The 17,648-nt window shown below is 38.5% G+C and overlaps 1 protein-coding gene across 19 annotated transcripts in view; it reads right to left on the reverse strand.

Moving 5' to 3' along the window:
* Positions 1-17,648, reverse strand: part of PALLD (palladin, cytoskeletal associated protein) — a 192,978-nt gene that overhangs the window by 147,093 nt on the left and 28,237 nt on the right. For 2 of the 19 annotated variants that reach the window (XM_072037302.1, XM_027456430.3), the window contains exon 1: positions 3,186-3,553. The exons of 7 other annotated variants lie outside the window; for them this stretch is intronic. The gene's annotated coding sequence lies outside the window, so the exon portion shown is untranslated. Of the gene's footprint in view, positions 1-17; positions 117-1,479; positions 1,561-3,006; positions 3,554-17,648 lie in introns of those variants that run through there. 10 more of the 19 variants (XM_072037298.1, XM_072037304.1, XM_072037305.1 and 7 more) reach the window with 10 other exon arrangements.

Below are 17,648 nucleotides of genomic sequence, written 5' to 3' on the forward strand. Positions count from 1 at the left end.
ATCTGAATCACTCTCACCACAAATGATTCGGTGGCCCTGGAATGTGCTGGGTAGACAGAGTTGCTCTGCAATGGACGTTGGGACATTTCCCACTCCCCTAGTGTTAAGAGAATAGTCTGCAGGGAAAGAAAAAAAAAAGGCTAAAAAAAAGAAAAAGCTAAAGCCAAGACAAAAAGTGACATCACAGTTCAATCATTCAAGGGAAAAAGGAAAAAATGCAACTACTGCCTAATAAATCAGTGCTGTGTGCCACAAACCACAGTGAGCCAACAGAGCCAAAGAACAGCTTTTTTTGCTGAAGCAGAGACACCACAAGCAGCTGGCAGATCCATGTGTAATTGTATTCACAGAGAGCTATTGAATTCATTAAGCTAGCCAGGCTCAGAGAAGTCGATCAATTAAAAAAGCAGAACCGCCATGATTTCAGTAACAATCTGCACATACTTTTATGAAGCACTACAGTGCTGCTTACTGTGGGCAGCCACATTTTTTTGGCACAAATAAGAATTTATGTGGCCCTTCATTAAAAGCTTGTAGGCTGATCGCTCAGGATCAGCCAACGCCTGTGAAGTACTTGTATCACCTGGATAAATGCTGCTGGCCTCCTCCGCCACTCCACTGGAGTAAGCAGGAACTGTAGGCACTAAGCACCTTAGCTTTCTCAGGACATCTCAGAAGAAGTTCCAAAGCATGACTTACTTCTGCAGTTATAGTAGAGGAAGGGGAATGTAATTCCCTGGGGGCTCCTAAAAGTCGAATTTAAGCAGCAAATAAGCAAGCTTCACTTAACTAACTGTAAGATTCTTATGTCACTTACTCTTTAAAATCTGTCTGCAGCCTGAAAGATTTCTTTCGGTCTTAATCACCTCAAAAACAATTGAAACATGTAGCCAAACTGATGTGCATTTAAAACAGGAACAGGCCAGAGCCAAGACATTTGGATCCAGGTATTAGCCTTCTCCTACTTCGGGGATGTTGGAATCCAGGGGTTTTGGTTAAGGCCCATCTCTGAACTCACTCAGTGCCAAACCTCACAGTCAGTAGAAAATATGATTTAACATATCAAAGCAGGAAAAACAGCATAAAGATGTCAGGTTTTTCCACCACATCAATGAAGAAAAAAAAAAAAAAAAGAAGTCATTATAGCACCCATGTAAATTGTGAAACTGAAAGCAACTTCAGAGAAAACCTGACATAGTGCCATCAGCAGGGGGGAGCCCAACTCTGGAAAACACCATTCCATTTTTAGCTCCGAAAAAGAATCTTTGCTAGTTCTCATGTGCAATTCCAGTTCAGTGAATAACTTGCCATAAATAGAGTTAGGAACTGCCATAGAAAGAAGTGCCTTAGTCCACTGCAAACAAAACGTGCACTAAACATCACCAACATCCTAACACATTGCAAGCTATCCTGCTGAGCACCATTTTGCAATTTTTCCAAAGTAAAAGAATTTAGCAGATTCATTTATTTATTTATTACCATTTAGCACACCAAGCAGACTGCTCTTCCAAATGAATGGTGAAGGTCAGAAAGGGTGAGTTTTGGTTACATATTTCTGAACTAGAAAAAAAAACAAAAGTCGCAGACCTCAGAACAAACAGGTTATTGACAGTGCCTGCTATACTTTGCACAATCACCCGTTTGCACATTCAGCATATTTTTCATGTGACTAGATTCACCTTCACAAATCTCTGATAATCCAACAGAAAATAAGGCAGTAGAGGAAAGGTGCTGCATGCCAGTCCACATAAAACACTGAAGTAACTACTTGAAGTAGTTAATTAAGCCAGAATTAAGAGATGAGAAAGGAAAGCTTTCCTCTTTTCAGGTCTATTGTCCTAGTAACCTTTCCCCAGTAAGTACATAAATGCATTCAACGATCTGGTCTTCTTTCCTTCCCTACAATCACTACTTACTTGAACGTTTGGATTTCAAGGGTTTCTTATTTATCACTTAAAGATAAGCCATGTAGCAAGACATAACAGCATGCTGATAGCAGTGCTTATCACTAGCTTTAAAACAAATAGGTCCCTAGAGTGAATTTCTTTTGACAGCTAGGTGCCATTTCAGAAAGCAGGGCATTTGGATTAACCTGCCGCTGTGTTGATTTTTATAAAACTTTTCTAAAAGACAAGATAGGGAGAGGGAAAAAAAAGATCTTTGTTACAAAGCAATTTATTCAGCTAGCAAACTTAGAAGACAGCAGTCTTCTGACAGCAGTCAGCTTTTAAATAAAGCAAGACCAGCTAAATCACTTTGCCTATTGGAAGACAACCAAGTTTCTTTATGCAGCTCTTGTCCCCTCTAAGATAGTCATTTATCCAAGCACATCCACTCTTCTACTGTACATTAGCTTTCACTTGCAGGCACTAAAACAGAAGTCCCTCCGATCTTTTTGTTTTTTAAAAACAGATTCGCTTGGCCCCTAAGGCTGGGGGGAAGGGAGGGGGGAAGGTAAGAGGGGTAGGAGGGGTTACAGGGGGCAAGGGGGGACGACCTCTGAATGAATGCCAATCATTTAAAACCAGTCTATTTTTGGTTGCTAAAGATAAACAGTCTTAGGAAGCATCTCATCCCTTTTCACTCCCCCACCCTCCCTGAACTTTAGCTTTATAGGTATCGTCTGCAAGGGAAATCTTCAGTGCCCAGGTTCAGCTCTTGCACTTAAAAGAAATGGGTTACTCTGGAAGTTAAAGCCACTCTGTTCTACACGATTCAAAACAAAGAAGATCTGCAGAAAAACCAATACCGAAGCCATTTGGAAAGCTTTCCAGAATTGCACAGGTACTTAGGAATGTGGCTAAAATATATACATTCTTGCAGCGCATTTTGGAAAATGAGAAATGAGGAAAATTTCACTGCTAGGCGCTGTTTGGAGACCACTGTTACTGAAGACGCGCTGTATGATTCACTCATGCACTTTTTTCCCCTCCCCTATTGTAGTAAAACAGCTAAAGCACCTTATTCTTTCTTGCATCTTTACACACATTTAATGCTGGCACTTACCGTTGGGGAACAGATGGACCCCCACCCCCCCAGAGAAGCTGATGGCTGATCGTCTCTGGATCCTTTACTTCTTGCCTATTCCCAGCTTTGAGCCTTGCTGCTCTAAATTCAGCCTAGTTTGCAGAAGAGCAGAGAAGAAATTAATAGAGAGCCGAGTTGCCAAAATTCCAGCCACTCACGGTCAGCAATGAAGACGTTCTCCCTGGTTCTGAGTGATTCCAAAGAACAAAGCCTGCTGGCAATGAGGAAGCAGAGTTTAAGTCCTGTGGCTTCAGTCCAGCTGTTGCTCTTGCTTTTGCTTCAGCGTACGTGAGAGTGTTTGTATGAGCTTGTAATGCATGGAAGAGATGGGGGCTGGGGAGAAAAAGAGGGTGTGTGTAAGGGGAGGAATGCTAGTCATATCCAAAAATAACATGAAGGAAGTAATGTGGCGATCTGTCTCCCCCCAGTCTCTCCCCTTATCACATGTGCAGAGTATCTCTACGCTAAGATTCTGATCTCAAGAGTAGGTAGAGAAAAAATTCCTGTGTGACTTGCAGCTCGCTTGATTGTGCTATTAAACTGGAACTGAGGAGCTCTATACTTACAAGGACATGTCAGAAAAAGCATGATTTAGTAGCAGTCTACTCGGTAACACTGAAGCCAGAGTGCATTTCATGCTGTATGCATTTGTTTGTTTGCAAACTGGAAAGAAAAAAATAGAGGCTATTTTTAAGTTTACTATGTGTCTGAAAAAATAGTACCATGGTTGCCTTTCCAGAGGTTCCTAAATTCTGCTCCTAGGTATTTCTAAATGGTGATTGTTAAAGTAGAAAATGTTGCAAATGTACAGTATAATGCAGAAATAGGGATATAAAATATCTTTAAATAGTTTATTTTTTCCTAAAGCATTTCCACAGTCAGGAAAACATTTTTATCAGAACAACAACTACAAGCAACCAAACAAACAACAAAAAAAGAAAACCCCACGGAAAAATAGATGAGGACTTCTTTCCTAGGTAGTCACAAAGCTGCAATGTAACTATTGTCAGCAGTAAAAAGCTTTAGAATATTGGATTAAATAATAATTCTGGCTTCTTAAAATCATAAAAATGGTCATTAACAAGTGAACAACAAATTTAAGGAAGAATAACAAACCATTAGTGATAGCCTTGCCTTTTAATTGCTTCATTTAATCTGGACTCTGTCAAATAAATTTGAGGGTCACTAAAGCTACTTCTATGCCCAGAAGCAGCCTCTAATGACAATTTCTGGAGATTGTTTATTCTATCAAGTCTGGCTTAAATTTCAAGCAAGTGTCCTCAAGATATTACAAAATAACACATTATATTTTATTCTTTATTCTTATACTACCTTCAGAGAAGTAAACAGCACTCCTTTTTAAAAGGCTTAATTAAAACACAACAATATGAAGAACGGGCAAAGCAATCTTGGATTTAATTTAATCTCCTGTAGAACAATCTACCCCAAGATCCTCAGGTACCTGACATGGTACTAGGTGCTTTAGAAAAAGAAATCTGGCCACTTTCAGCAATGAACAGTTCTGAAATAACAATTCTCACAACAGAAATAAAAATGGGAAAGAAAGAAGAAAAGCATTGAACTGCAGTGTGCCAGTTTTGAGTATGATAGGAAGAAACAGCTACCAGTTTACACAAGAGTTTGTTCCTCAATATGGAAGACAGTATAGCTCAGACATTAAGATTTCTGCATCCAGAGTCAATGCTTTTTCTGGACTTACTCATTTATTTATTTATTTTTTAATCCATTAGTAAGACTAATGGGTCTTTGGATAAGGAGCCTAGGTTTTATAGAACCCGTATAATACCGCTCCCTACATTCCACTTACATTAAAGAAATTTCAGCACTTTTCCAAAGCTAGTAGCAAAAAATTGTTATGATAAATTTAAGAATTACAAATACACTCTATGTTGAAGGTAAATCTCAGAAGCCTATAGAAACCATCTGGAATGAAAGTAAGTTATGATGATTTAAGTTTGCCTTCCTGCATATTCACTAGAGACTGAATTTCAATATATTTCAAGGCCATAAAAAGTTACAGTAAATCCAAGTTCTGTATCAGGAAGTTCCCTGAGCCCTACTGTGATGTACTTTTCTCCTGGTACTTTACTCCTTGGTAAGCATTACAAAGCTTGGCTTCCTTTCCTGTCTCAAGGTTTGCCAGCCCAAATTCTACCTGACAAACTTCACATGCAAGAAAAGATCAAGAACAGATAAGATTACCTGAGGGCTTTTAGTCCACACCTCATCTCATCTTGAATATCAGCTGCACTGAATTTGCTGACCTGGCTAATTATGGTTTTAACTTGAAAAACCATATGCTTTCAGTGGACAACAATAAGCCTGTATCTAGTTTCATTGCAATTTAGTCTCCAGAAGAAAGAGATTTGTCCAAAACCTTGCTCCAGACATTTGAATTTGTTCTGCTCAATGTTATCGGAAAAGCAAGGGACTAGAAGAATACGAATTCAGAGAAAGTATAAAATGACAACATAAACATGAAAAAGCAAGCGGAAAACAAAACAAAACAAACCAACCAAACAAAAAAACCTGTCATCCACTTTCCTCTGCCCTGTCATAAGCAGAGACGCAAAATCATCAAGTGGCTTTCTAGAGAATTTGGAAGCTTGACAACCAAAAATTCAAATAAAATGTGATAAACTAAGGCTGAGTAGCTCAGTGGCCGATGTTCCACAACATTTATCCATCAAACTACTCAGTACTAGGATTTTTGTCACTGTCGGAAGTCTACACAGATAACAAATGCATACAGCACAAAAAAATACCTACAAGTACTTGTTATTGTATAATTAGTGAAATAAAAAAACACTACTCCACTAACATCATGGTTATGTATCTCCAATAGAGCGTAACCCTATCACATTTAAGAAAATTACAACTGTCCATTTGCTAATTTGCAGCTGATTTGCTCCAAGTATCATCTTGTTTCTTGACTACAAATATTTCAGCTGCAAGTTTCAGTTTCTGATGAACATTTCTCCTATTTCAGCTTGCTTTCCAAATATCCTCAACTCTAGTTAAGGAAGGAAGGAAAATAAAAGGATATATTACACTTTCTTTCATTGAAAGTTCATTCTCACTACAGGCAGAAATGAGAAAGGCGGGAGTAAAGCTTTGTCTAGTAAGATATAGTCACCATAAACTGCTTGCTCCTCGGACCTACAGCAATTGGCTACAGCAATTTCTGAAGCATTAGACACATGGATAAGAAATTATAAGAAGCAAACTATAATGCAAATTCCACAGATTCCTTAAGGGAGACCAAGGGTTCTAACCGATGGCCGAATTGGCTAGTAGTAGCTTCTGAAAAGCAACATTTTCTCTTATTGCTATATGGTAAGACCCAGTGAGAGAGGTTGTGGCAGACTCTCTGGGACTGTTGGCATGAAGAAGCCACTACTTTTCATTTTTTCTCTCCCGAGAATAATAGTGCAATATAATAACATCCATGTATTAAGGAGAAAAAAAAATTGACTCACTTCTTCTCACCACTTTGTAGACACAAGCTCTGGTGAACTGGGCCATTTAACAACTTGAGTGTCTCGTACTTTGTACGCACAAATGTGTTCCCAATATAGCATATGTAAATCTGACATTCAGCAGTAAAGGTCACACAGTGTTTGAATGTAGGGAGCACTTGCATGACCAGGGCTATAAGCTAAGAAAAGAAGCAAGACTGGTGAAAAATGCAAAAAAGGTAGGAAGCTGAGGTCAGACAGCCTACATGTTCCTCACACATTTTCTTTTTAGAAAGCTACATACTTCAATTGTTCAAATGATGAGCTGTTTTGAGTGTACATTTGATTAGGTAGGAAAACATTTAAAGGTTTTGGTTTTTCTTTCTTTTTATTTTATTATTATTTTTTTTCCCTATCCATACAGCCCCTCCAACTTCTAATAATGATTTCTGTCACTACAGACCCGAAGCATGATTTCCCCTGACCTCTATCACCTTCCTCACTGCTCCCAAAGATTTGTGTTCTTTTAAAAAGCAGAACTATTTCTGCAGTAGATACTTAGAGAGGAGTTTTTTTCTCAACAAAGATAAAGCATGAAGTATTTGCATTCTCTGAAGTTATTTAGATGTCAAAATTTCATTCTTAATGGGGCTAAAGAGCACTTAGACATTTTTGAAGGTTAGATTTCACTGTGTAGTTCCAAAGTCTTCTCCTATCGGAATAATATAAGTTAGTATTTAAGAGAAATACAATCCTTCCCCCTCCCCAATATATTTGAATTTAAATAAATGTTTAGAAAAAATATGCTCTAAATCAGAGGAAATCAAAATTTCCATAACACTTGCCTTGCATCAAAATTTTCTGTGTAGATAGAGAAAAGAACATACACTATTCTACCTTTGGGGTCTCTGATGTTCTGTGTACAAGCTTTGTTAATTCTCTTAGAGGTAAGAAGCAGAGGTGCACAAGAACAAGGTATTAGAAACAGGCTGTGTACATAAAGTGATGTGTACAAATATCTCATACTACGATACTTAATGAGATTTCTTCCACACAACCCAAGGGCAGAATTAATATCATACCTCAACTGAAGTTTCAAAGAAATCACTAACTTCTCAAATCCCATGCCTACGAAAATGAATGGTAGCTACAAGATATAGCCTCAAGCAGGATGCCCCGGGGTCAGTCTCCGTCTCCCACTGACAGCATGCATTCAGGCAAGTTTGATTTTCCAAATGTTTTATTGCTGCATTGTACCATTAACTGTTAGAAATATGTATTTGTTACAATTACACCAATAAAAATTCTTATAATCTGCACTTAAACCGGAAAGTCAATCAAATATAGGAATGCTGTTGAGTACACATCTCTTTGATTTAGATGCCAGAAGAAATTCTCCAAAGACCCAAATATGCAAGAACAATAACTATTACTTTCCAGACCAGTTGCTACATCTGATTTCAATGAAAATTTGTTTACTTTTTGGAGTTACATGGAGGCACCCCAAGCCCAAACAAGTCAAATGGCTGAAGTATTTTGTTTAAGTTAAAGAATCACCTATTTCTTTCGCTGTCATTTAAAATCCCTTGTAAGCTCAGGATAAGTATATAATAAACAGTCCTGAAATGGGTTTCATTTAAGTTCCTGAGTGATTAGAGGTAAAAGCATCTTAAAAGGATGCAGAAACTGGAGTGGACATGAGGGTAGCCAGTTCCTACAACCCAACACATTCACTTATTTAATTCATTTACTGTCCATATGATTCGTGCACTGGGGATATTCTGTTTGAGGCCATAGCTCATAGGAACTAATCTTAATAGACAGTGAATCTGAGAATCTTGTCCTTTTTCCGATCTATGTATGTGTGGATTTAGTTCACTTTTATTCACATGTTAATGGAACATACAAGCCCAGAGTGTGCAAACAGTTAATGATTCTCTATTACCTGCTGTCACCAAGTACAAAATCCAAATAGTCCCTTCCAAAATGTGCACATATTCTCAGTCAGAGTTAAAGATTTCCGCAAATAAACTTGTCCTTTGAAATCTATTAAAGAAAATTATGCTCCTTCTTTCATTAAAAAAGTATAAATCCAGTATAGTGCTAGAGAAAGATGTCAGCTTTGGTTGTATAAAAATAACAGACTACACCTAAAAATTGTTGCCACTCTTGTAAAACAATTTTCAGAGTGAAAGCCACCTAGTTCTGCCCCTATTCTACCCTTTTCATTTTTCCCCCCTTTTTATTTATTTTTTTTCAAGTCCTTATCTACATCAATTACTACAGAAAATCCTTGAGAAGTGCCAGAAAACAGATGTAGCTTGAATACAGCACCTTGGTCACCTTACTAATGCAGCAGAAGCCACAGTTTTTTAGTGACTTCCCTTTCCAAGGAAACAAAGCAAAACTCTGGGACTCTGGTAGCAATACTACTTGAAACAGACTTTCCTTCATTACTACCACCTCCTTCTCTATGCAAACAAAGGTCCAGGAAGTCTGCAGGTGACACTGCTGCCTTTTTAGCCAAGAAACAAGGAGTGAGAGAGCCATGTTAGAAGAAGCTCATAAACCATTTTCTTTGTGTGGTTTCTGGAAAGCAACAAAATAAACCATGAAATCCCATACAATATGTATTTTTAAATTTAGTTGCAATTCTAAGAACCTGTGAAGAACACAGTTGATGAACTTAATTCTTAGCTTAGTTTACATATTTTGTTAATATGAACACTATCAAAATCATTATGCTATACTCTAATGACTAGCAGGAGTTTATTTATAAAATGGAGCAGTATAAGAAGGGGTCTGCATGGCCTCTGTCCTGTAGGTGCAACAAAACCCTTCTGCTCTCATACAAATCAGAATACCAGACATATTCTGAAGGAGTTTTGTTTTAAAACTCACTTATCCCTTTTTTAATCGAGCATTTAAAGAACAATTTTAAGGGTGAAGAAGTATGGTTCTGCAGTCTCTATCAGTGATAGTTTTAAAAAAGCAATCCAGCATTTCTGTTTACATAAAAACATATTATAAGTTTGAAACAACAAATATTTTGCAAATAAATGGCTGAACCTATGATCCCTAAACTGGGATGGACCCCCCCAGTTTTCTTTATCATGTCCTGAAGGTTTACTTCTTGAATGCTAGCCAAGTTTTTAGCTAACAGTAAGGCAACTGCCATCCTTTGAAAGTCATACAACAGTTATTAAAAAAATAAGTTGCATTGTTTACAACAAAAACATGGAAAATCTAACCATTCTGTCCTCACCGTACCACAAATTCTCCTATTCTCAGCCAGCAGCAGATTGAGAACAACCAGCAACCACAAAGCTTTAAAATGGGAAGAACAACCTCCTTTTAAAGAAACACAGTGATTAGTTTAAGCAAAGCGAAAAAAACACTGCATTTTTTTCAAGACATGTTTGCTAAGCAGTAGAAGCATTCAGCAGAGTTGATAGCTAGCCAGCATTTATAAAATCTTATAAAGAAAGGAGCTAAATTGAAGAAACAAGCCCTTCATATTGGATTTCTACTACTCAAGAAATTCTTATAGCCATGATAACAAGACTTTGTTTTTAATTTAAGCAAACAAGCAAAAACCAAAAACAAACAACCACCACTATGATTCTTGATTTACTACTAGTGCAGAATATAAATCGCTGGCACACATGCTTTCTGCTAGATGGGGGTAGTCTTTCAAAATGTAAAACCAAATTCATGTCTGAGATGACAAACATTTATGCATGTCTACTTACACAAAAAGAGATCCTCTCTATCACTTGTAAACAAGTTACAAAGCTAGCAAGTTTTATTTCTCAAACTTCTATAACATTAAACTGTGAGGGATACTATATTAAACAAAAAAGGGATTTTTGGGGAAAGTAAAAAATATTTTTCATGATCAATGACAGAGAAAAAAGATTACATTTGGATATAGAGGGTAGGAACTAGAAATAACTTAGGAATTAACACTTGTCAGAGAATTTATTGTTATCATCAGAAAATGAAATAAAAGTAGGCCTAAATCTGTCAGAAGCATATCTAATTCTTGAAATGTTTTTGATGAAATCCTACTCATTTACACCTTCTTACTTTGGAGTCAACACAGATTTTTATTTTTATTTTTAAAATAAACTATGCGATGTCTCTAAGCATCATTTCCAGAAAACATATTTTTGGCACAAACACAGTGGATTAGGTCGGGCAGGGGAAAGTTCCCAATAGATCACCCAGCAGAGACTGCTGACTGGACCATTAGGGGGTCCCAGTTCACGCACCGCCTGCAATGGGCCTCCCTTGAACATCAATCAATGCTTTTTATATAAAAGCAAGCTTGCTTTGGCTGTTTGGATAGCTGTGGAGTGGAGGCTGAGTTTTACCAGGATGCCTGCTTCACCTACTTCTGGGACAAATCCCCTTTCATCATTTGAAAAAATCTTAAAAATGCTATTCAGGCGGATTAACTGTGCAGCAGTAATTCTTCCAAAGTAACTTGAGGTAAACCACATATTTCTATGCCTGAGTATGGAAGAAAATCACTTCAGGAAATTAGCTCATGGGTAGATTAAAAAATAAAAAACACAAATATAATAAAATAAAATTAAGGAAAAAAAACACGTTATGCTTAACAGAAAGCCCCATTCCCTTTCTAATGCATTGCTGAAACCTTGAAGGAGAGGGGTGGGGGAGAGCGGGGCTGCATGCTGATATATGCGTCTGGCAGTGTTTGTGGCCAGTAGCGTCTGAGGCTGTAACCAAGACTTTTTTTCTGTCCTTAATGTGATTTTAAAATTGTGATTTTTCTGTAGACTCTCAGACGTTTTATATTAGTACATACAGAGCTGGTTCTGCTCACCAAAACAATACTTTTTTGAAATATTTTAAAATATTCAGCCACTTTGGAAAATCAGTCTTTTACTAAAGCACTTAGCAAATGTACAAAGCAATACACTGCATTACTGTGTTTTGTTTTTATATATTCCAATGCACAGGCTATGTCTTGTTACCTTACTCCTCAACATTTTTCCTTTACTAACTGATCCAGCCAGCTTTCACTGGGAGGATTGGGGAACCAAATCGTTTCTTGGGTGTAATGTCCAAACCAGCTATTTTTGTAGTGGATTATTTTTGCCATTTAAAACTTGTATCTGATTTGCAAGCCACTGTCTCAAAAACATTTAATGTGCAGCTGAAGGAAACGTATCTGAACTGCCCCTTCTTCAAGCCCATGCTGCCTTTCCCAAGGAGCACACAGTTAGCAGTAATCGTAGCCCTGTTTGTGCTCATAAAGTATGACCCCTACCCCTGAGGTACTAATGGCTGGAGATTTTTTTCTTTTCAGACCTCCCACATATGAAGGTTCGCCCCTCTGCAAACCTCAGTCATCCTGAAGTCTGGATACAGTTTCCCTTAAGATTCACTTTGCTTGCTAGGGCACAGCAGATTATTTTATATAAATTTCCCCTAAACGCTACCAGTAAGTTTGGGCCAATTCAAGGAGTGATATATTTATTTTATTATTATTATTTTTTGTTACCTCTATCTCATCAATCTAATGCATACAACTTTTTAATTTTACATGCAATAAAACTCAGGCTATTCTTCAGGGATGATTTCTTACAGATAAGCAGGATCTAGGTTTTCTCCACCTTGATATTTTACAAAGCTCTCTGTGTTACACAAATCGCTTTCTCTTCCCCTTAAGAGCATCATTGTCAACCCTCAAATTTGCACCTTGCAATTCTTTCTATGCCCCCTAGCTTCCAAACAATGTATGCTGTGTTGACATCGATACTTCTGGTCTGGTATCTAGAAGCTGACTCATCAGCAGCTGGGGAAACAAAATAATAATTTTGCATAATGAGTTGTGCGAACAAAGAAGCCCTAAGCTCAGCAGGTAAATTAAGTTGGGTTTCTTATTTTAACAGAGCTTTGGACTAGCTAACTTTGAAATCTCTACTTTTGATAAATTCTGTTTGAAATTGACCTCCAGCTCAAAGATATTATGCTAGAAGGAGGCAGAAATATCCAGCTGAAGGGAAGGCAGGATTTGAGTGTGGTCACACCAAGGAGAGCTGGGGCAAGTGCTGTGGAGCTGCATCCAGAAGGCAAGTGAAGTTTGGGATACTCTAAGAGCAGGGCCTACACAAAAGGCCACCTAGCCCACTGCTTTTCTTACAGTGAGCTAGCGTGTAGCTGGTGGTTTTCTTGTCCCCCCCGCAGCCCTTTGAAATCCCATGCACTTTTAACCAAGGCTTTTCACTTGGGTTTGTTTGTTTTTGGTGGTGGCAAGATGAAAGAACAACAAACAAACGGAATCAGTGAAACAGTAACAGTGTCAGACAAGTCTTGTTATAGAAAAAAAACTTTCCTAATTTCATTTCATGTAAAAGATTTCTGTGATGAAGCTGAACTTGCAAAGTTTCACATAGAAGAAAGCTTAAGGACACCTGGAAAAGACTGGGTGAAGTTGTCACGTACAAGCGTCTGGGCAATTAATACAGTGCAGCAAATGAGCTTTTTGAATTGCAGCTTTTAAATGAGGGCTGTCTTCTCCCACAGCAGGCCTTTCCTTAGGTGCAGTGTTACAGGTCAGCCCCAGATATTGCAAGGATTAGGCAGGAGGCCGTTAGGTGGGAGAAGCTGGGGCGCCTTACCCCAAGAGCATTATTCCTGCAGCACGTACCTTCCCTCTGCCTCTTCCTCAGAGCCCTTTTTGCCTGCTCACATTCACTTGTCAGTGAGATGCTGCCTCACTTGGGTGGTCTTAAGTAATCAGTAGGTAATGCTGCCTGCCTAAAAATTTCTCCTCAGTCCTTGTAGACAGCCAGAGAGCTATAGCACTACTGGCAGCCGGAGCAGGAGCCCTGAGAGCCATGCAGCAGGAATTGAGGTTGCTGTCTGCTCTGTGACTCCCTGTAACCTACATACTTCATACCCCTTTCAGCTTGCATTAGGGGAGGAAGTGCTATTGACCTGTTGTCTTCCTTCAGACTTATTTTATTTAAGAGAGAAGTCACACCCTGTCCATATGTCAAAATATCTCAGTATGGCATGAGCAGCAGTAACCGCTATACGAAAACAAAAGCAGAGCGATTGCATGTGTGTTTTAGAGCAAAAGCTGATCACATTTCACATCACTCTGCAAAGAGAGCTCTGAGCTAATTGCATGGCAAACAGGATTTACGGTGAAAAATGGATACTCCATGCATACGCTATCCCAAATGTCTTAAGCAGACATCCTGCTGCTCTCCAGTACAGTATCTCTGATCTTTGCATACCTTCAACTATAGCCTCACAAACTGGAGGGCAAGCTGCCCAAGCAGATCTGGAAACACATTCCTAAAGTTTCACTCTTGCAGCATGGCCAGCTGCTTTCTAACAGTTGATGAACAAATGCAGAAAGCATCCACAAAGCATTCAAACACTCCTTGCTTCTTCACAGCTTCGCTGTGCACAAAAGGGTTAAGCTAGGTTAAGAGGACTAATGAGTAATGCAGCTGGCAAGAAGTTCTCTTTCCCTCTCAACTCAGTGAAAAGCTGGCTTTTGTTTCTTCGTTCAGTGAATGAACTCATGCAGCAATACCTGTTGGCAAATTGAGGCTTGTATTGCTAAGTTGCATACAATGCTGCCAAGTCCTTGATGTCTTCACAGATCTTTGCTACACAGATTGCTATGCCAGGGACTCAGCAGATCATCAAGGCACGCGGTGCCAGAAGGAATATCTCACTGCCACATGCCAGTCAGGGCTCCCAGGACATGGACAGAGCATCTGTGTTTGCCAAACTTTGTTCACAGCCTCCCTTTTGGACACCGCCTGGAAATGCCAGCTCCTTCTTTAAAATGGAAGACATTTTAAGTGTGTAGCAAATGAAGAAAAACTTACCTTTCCTTTCCCTTCCCTTAGCCTCTGCCTACTCCTAAATTAGATATGATTAATATCAATTTATTACTACTTGTTGCAGTGATCTCTGCACTTGGGAAATAGAAATAAACTTACTTATTTATTCTATATTTATACAATTCCAAACACCAGGGCCCTAGATTTGGTGGAGGCAGCAAGCTATTGCTATGCTGTAGCCTCACAAAGAAATTAAAGCTTGTTAAGTAATAGTGCTCCATTTTCTGCCGGCAGTTTACCTGCTTTGTAAAGTAGCCAAAACAACACCAAAAGCCTACATAATCTGGGTTAAATCTGTCTGGACCACCCTAGTTCCACGCACATCTTTCCAGTTCCGAGAGCATCCTTTTGCAAACACTACACGTCTTGCTTTGTGAGATATCTGTAGGAGGACTTGCACAGGAACTTTCAACAGAAGCGTCTGCAGAAGGAAGTCTGCCTATTGTAAAGACACCTACTGTCTGTCAAGCATGTAGCTTGCTGAATCGCATTCACACTTCTAGTGTGGGAAGAGGGGATAAGCCTGGCCAGATCTAGATGGTTTCTAGACATGCAGTTTGTATTTCCTCTTATATTACTCGTATTACTCTTCAGAAGAGCAGCAAGCTGCTGAGTGACGTGGAAAGACAACTGAAAGATGCTAGAAATGCAAATTACTGGGGATGTGAAATTGTATTCTAATTTAAAGAGCAAATAGGTCAATATACACAAGTGTCAACAACAATATTTTTTATAAAAATTGCTAGTACATAGCAAAAAGCATATTTGTTTTAAAATGTATGCATTTCAACATGCATTATTGGCTGAATAAAAGTGATCAGACTAGATAACTGCGCAATTGAAGTACTGGAGAAAAGACTGCAAAGCCTTTGAACTACTTAGACCTAATGGCATGATCCATGTTAAGTATCTCAAATTGCACCATCAATTTTGAAAGCATCATCCTATCTGTGTACTAAGATATTCCTTGCCTTCCCTGTAAATATACATTCAAACGCGCACACACACACACACATCACGGCATTTATGGTTTCTTTTCATATTCTTCAGAACAGAAAAGAGAGAAAAGGAAAACAAGGACAGATGCCAACAAACAGGTAAGATGGTCAGATAGTCCACATGCATTATTAAACCAGCATCATGAAGTCAGAGGCTCATGAACTTGTTTTATGTTAGGGCTACAACTGCCATTTGTTCTGCAAGACGAAAATGGAACTGCAAAATGGATGCTTGGTAGCAGCTCATCGTTAATGCTGTATTCCTTTTTAAAGGGAGAGATTTCTTTAAACATGTGGAAGCTTTGTGAAATTGTATGTAAGATTTAAATATTTATATGGAATAGAAGCTATTGGCTTTCTGTTCACATTGTTTATCAGGAACAGCACACTTTTTCTGCTGATACAGAGCTTCAATTTTTTGCTTTTGTAATCCCACTTTTTGTTATCTTAAAAAATGTTCTGCAGTATCTACAGTACTAGAGAAAAGACAGGATTAATTTGGATTTAGTTTCATTTTTAAGACAGCTATTTACATTCTAGATAGATTTTGATAACAAGCACAGGAGCCTGACTGATTGATACAGACAGACTGTAGGCACATGTAAGCCTGTCTCCATCAGAAATCACACTCTCCTATTGGATTTTGCACCCTTTTTGTAATATGCATGCTTATGCAACCGTTCTGGATAACCCTGCTTGACATCACTGCAAAGCATGTAGCAGTACAGCTGGCTGCTCCCCAGACAAGGACATGTAAAGATAAGATACCCAAATGTCAGATCCATTACCTAACTACCTAACTACTCAGTGCTTAGGTCCAGCGCCTAAGTTCAGACAAACATTAGCTCAAAGCTAAACAGGTAAATCTAGAACTCATCTTCCATGTGCCTAATTCTGTTTAGATTCCCTAAATTATCAGCATACAGTTGAAAACAGCAGACTGAAGTTCCAGATATTAACAAAGACAGAGCCACTAAAACCTCCTTTCAATGCACAGTGAATTTCAAATGAAGAAACAAAAGAAATAATTTTATATTTTTTCTATGACATTTTCCATTTAAATATGTAAAAAAAAAAGAAATAAAAAATCATCATAGTTTTAGAAGGACTTCCTGCAGAGTAGGGAGGGGGAACTCTGCAAACCATACACTAGAGTGCAGTACAGAGGCGTTTGAGCTAGTATCTATCCTGCTGAATATGGACAGTATGTACAAAAGGTGATTCACCTCAGGTCCTTCAACCTGGCAAAACGGTATCAGCAGGTCCCTTACAAGTCCCTAGAAGTGGAGAACAGTGGTGGATTTTATTGGCATCCAGTGAAATTAAAAAAAAAGAAAAAAGGAAAAAAGAGGTTAGGTACAAACATCAGTATGTCTACAGATAATCAGCACGTCTGCAGATACATAAAATCAAGGCTAAAAGGAGCATAAGCAAGCTATAAAGGGCTGAGAACCTCTCTGCTGAACATTTTCCTCCATAAACATCCAAGCTGAGATATGCTTGGATGAAAGAATACAAACACAGGGGGGTGAAAGTGAAAATTGAACTAAACTCAGTACACCTGGTTACAGCTTTCATTTCCAGGAGATGTCATCTAGTATGTGCATTGCTCACAGTATGGGCAAACTGCAGTGATATACCTAAGGATTAGAGTACTATTTACCAGTGACTACCAGGGAGAAAATAGGCTGGTATTACATCAGCTAGAAAAAAAAAGATGTGAAAAACAACTGTATGTAATGCCTTTTTTTTTCCCCCGAATACAACGTGGTGGAACCTACATATATTAAGTAGTATATTGCAAAGTTTTGTTTTAACGTGTGGACTAAACAGTTTCCCTTAGCATCTTTGAAGTAATCCCTGAAATGGGCACACTTGTGTTTAGGAACGAATAGCAATTTAGGGCCTGTTAATGTTAATATATAATAAACCTAAAATGCCACTGGTGGGATAGACATATATAAAATATTTGGCACTAAATCAGAACGCAACACAAGTTATGTACTTTTCTTACACCATAAATGCTAAACTCCACAGTTTTGCCTGGATTTGCCCCGATATAAATTTTCATTGTAAAATGAGATTCTCTAAGATATCACCTTCAAGTACAAAGGATACCTGAAAGAAAAAAAAATAAATCTCAGCCCTTGGGAAATAAGTAGAGGGTGAAGGACTAATGGCACCTTCTCCAGCTGCAAACTACTTGCACAAGAGAAATGGTAACTGCCTCCTCAGCTCTCACAGAG

The sequence above is a fragment of the Anas platyrhynchos genome, chromosome 4, assembly GCF_047663525.1.
Source record: "Anas platyrhynchos isolate ZD024472 breed Pekin duck chromosome 4, IASCAAS_PekinDuck_T2T, whole genome shotgun sequence".
Taxonomy (NCBI): Eukaryota; Metazoa; Chordata; class Aves; order Anseriformes; family Anatidae; genus Anas; species Anas platyrhynchos.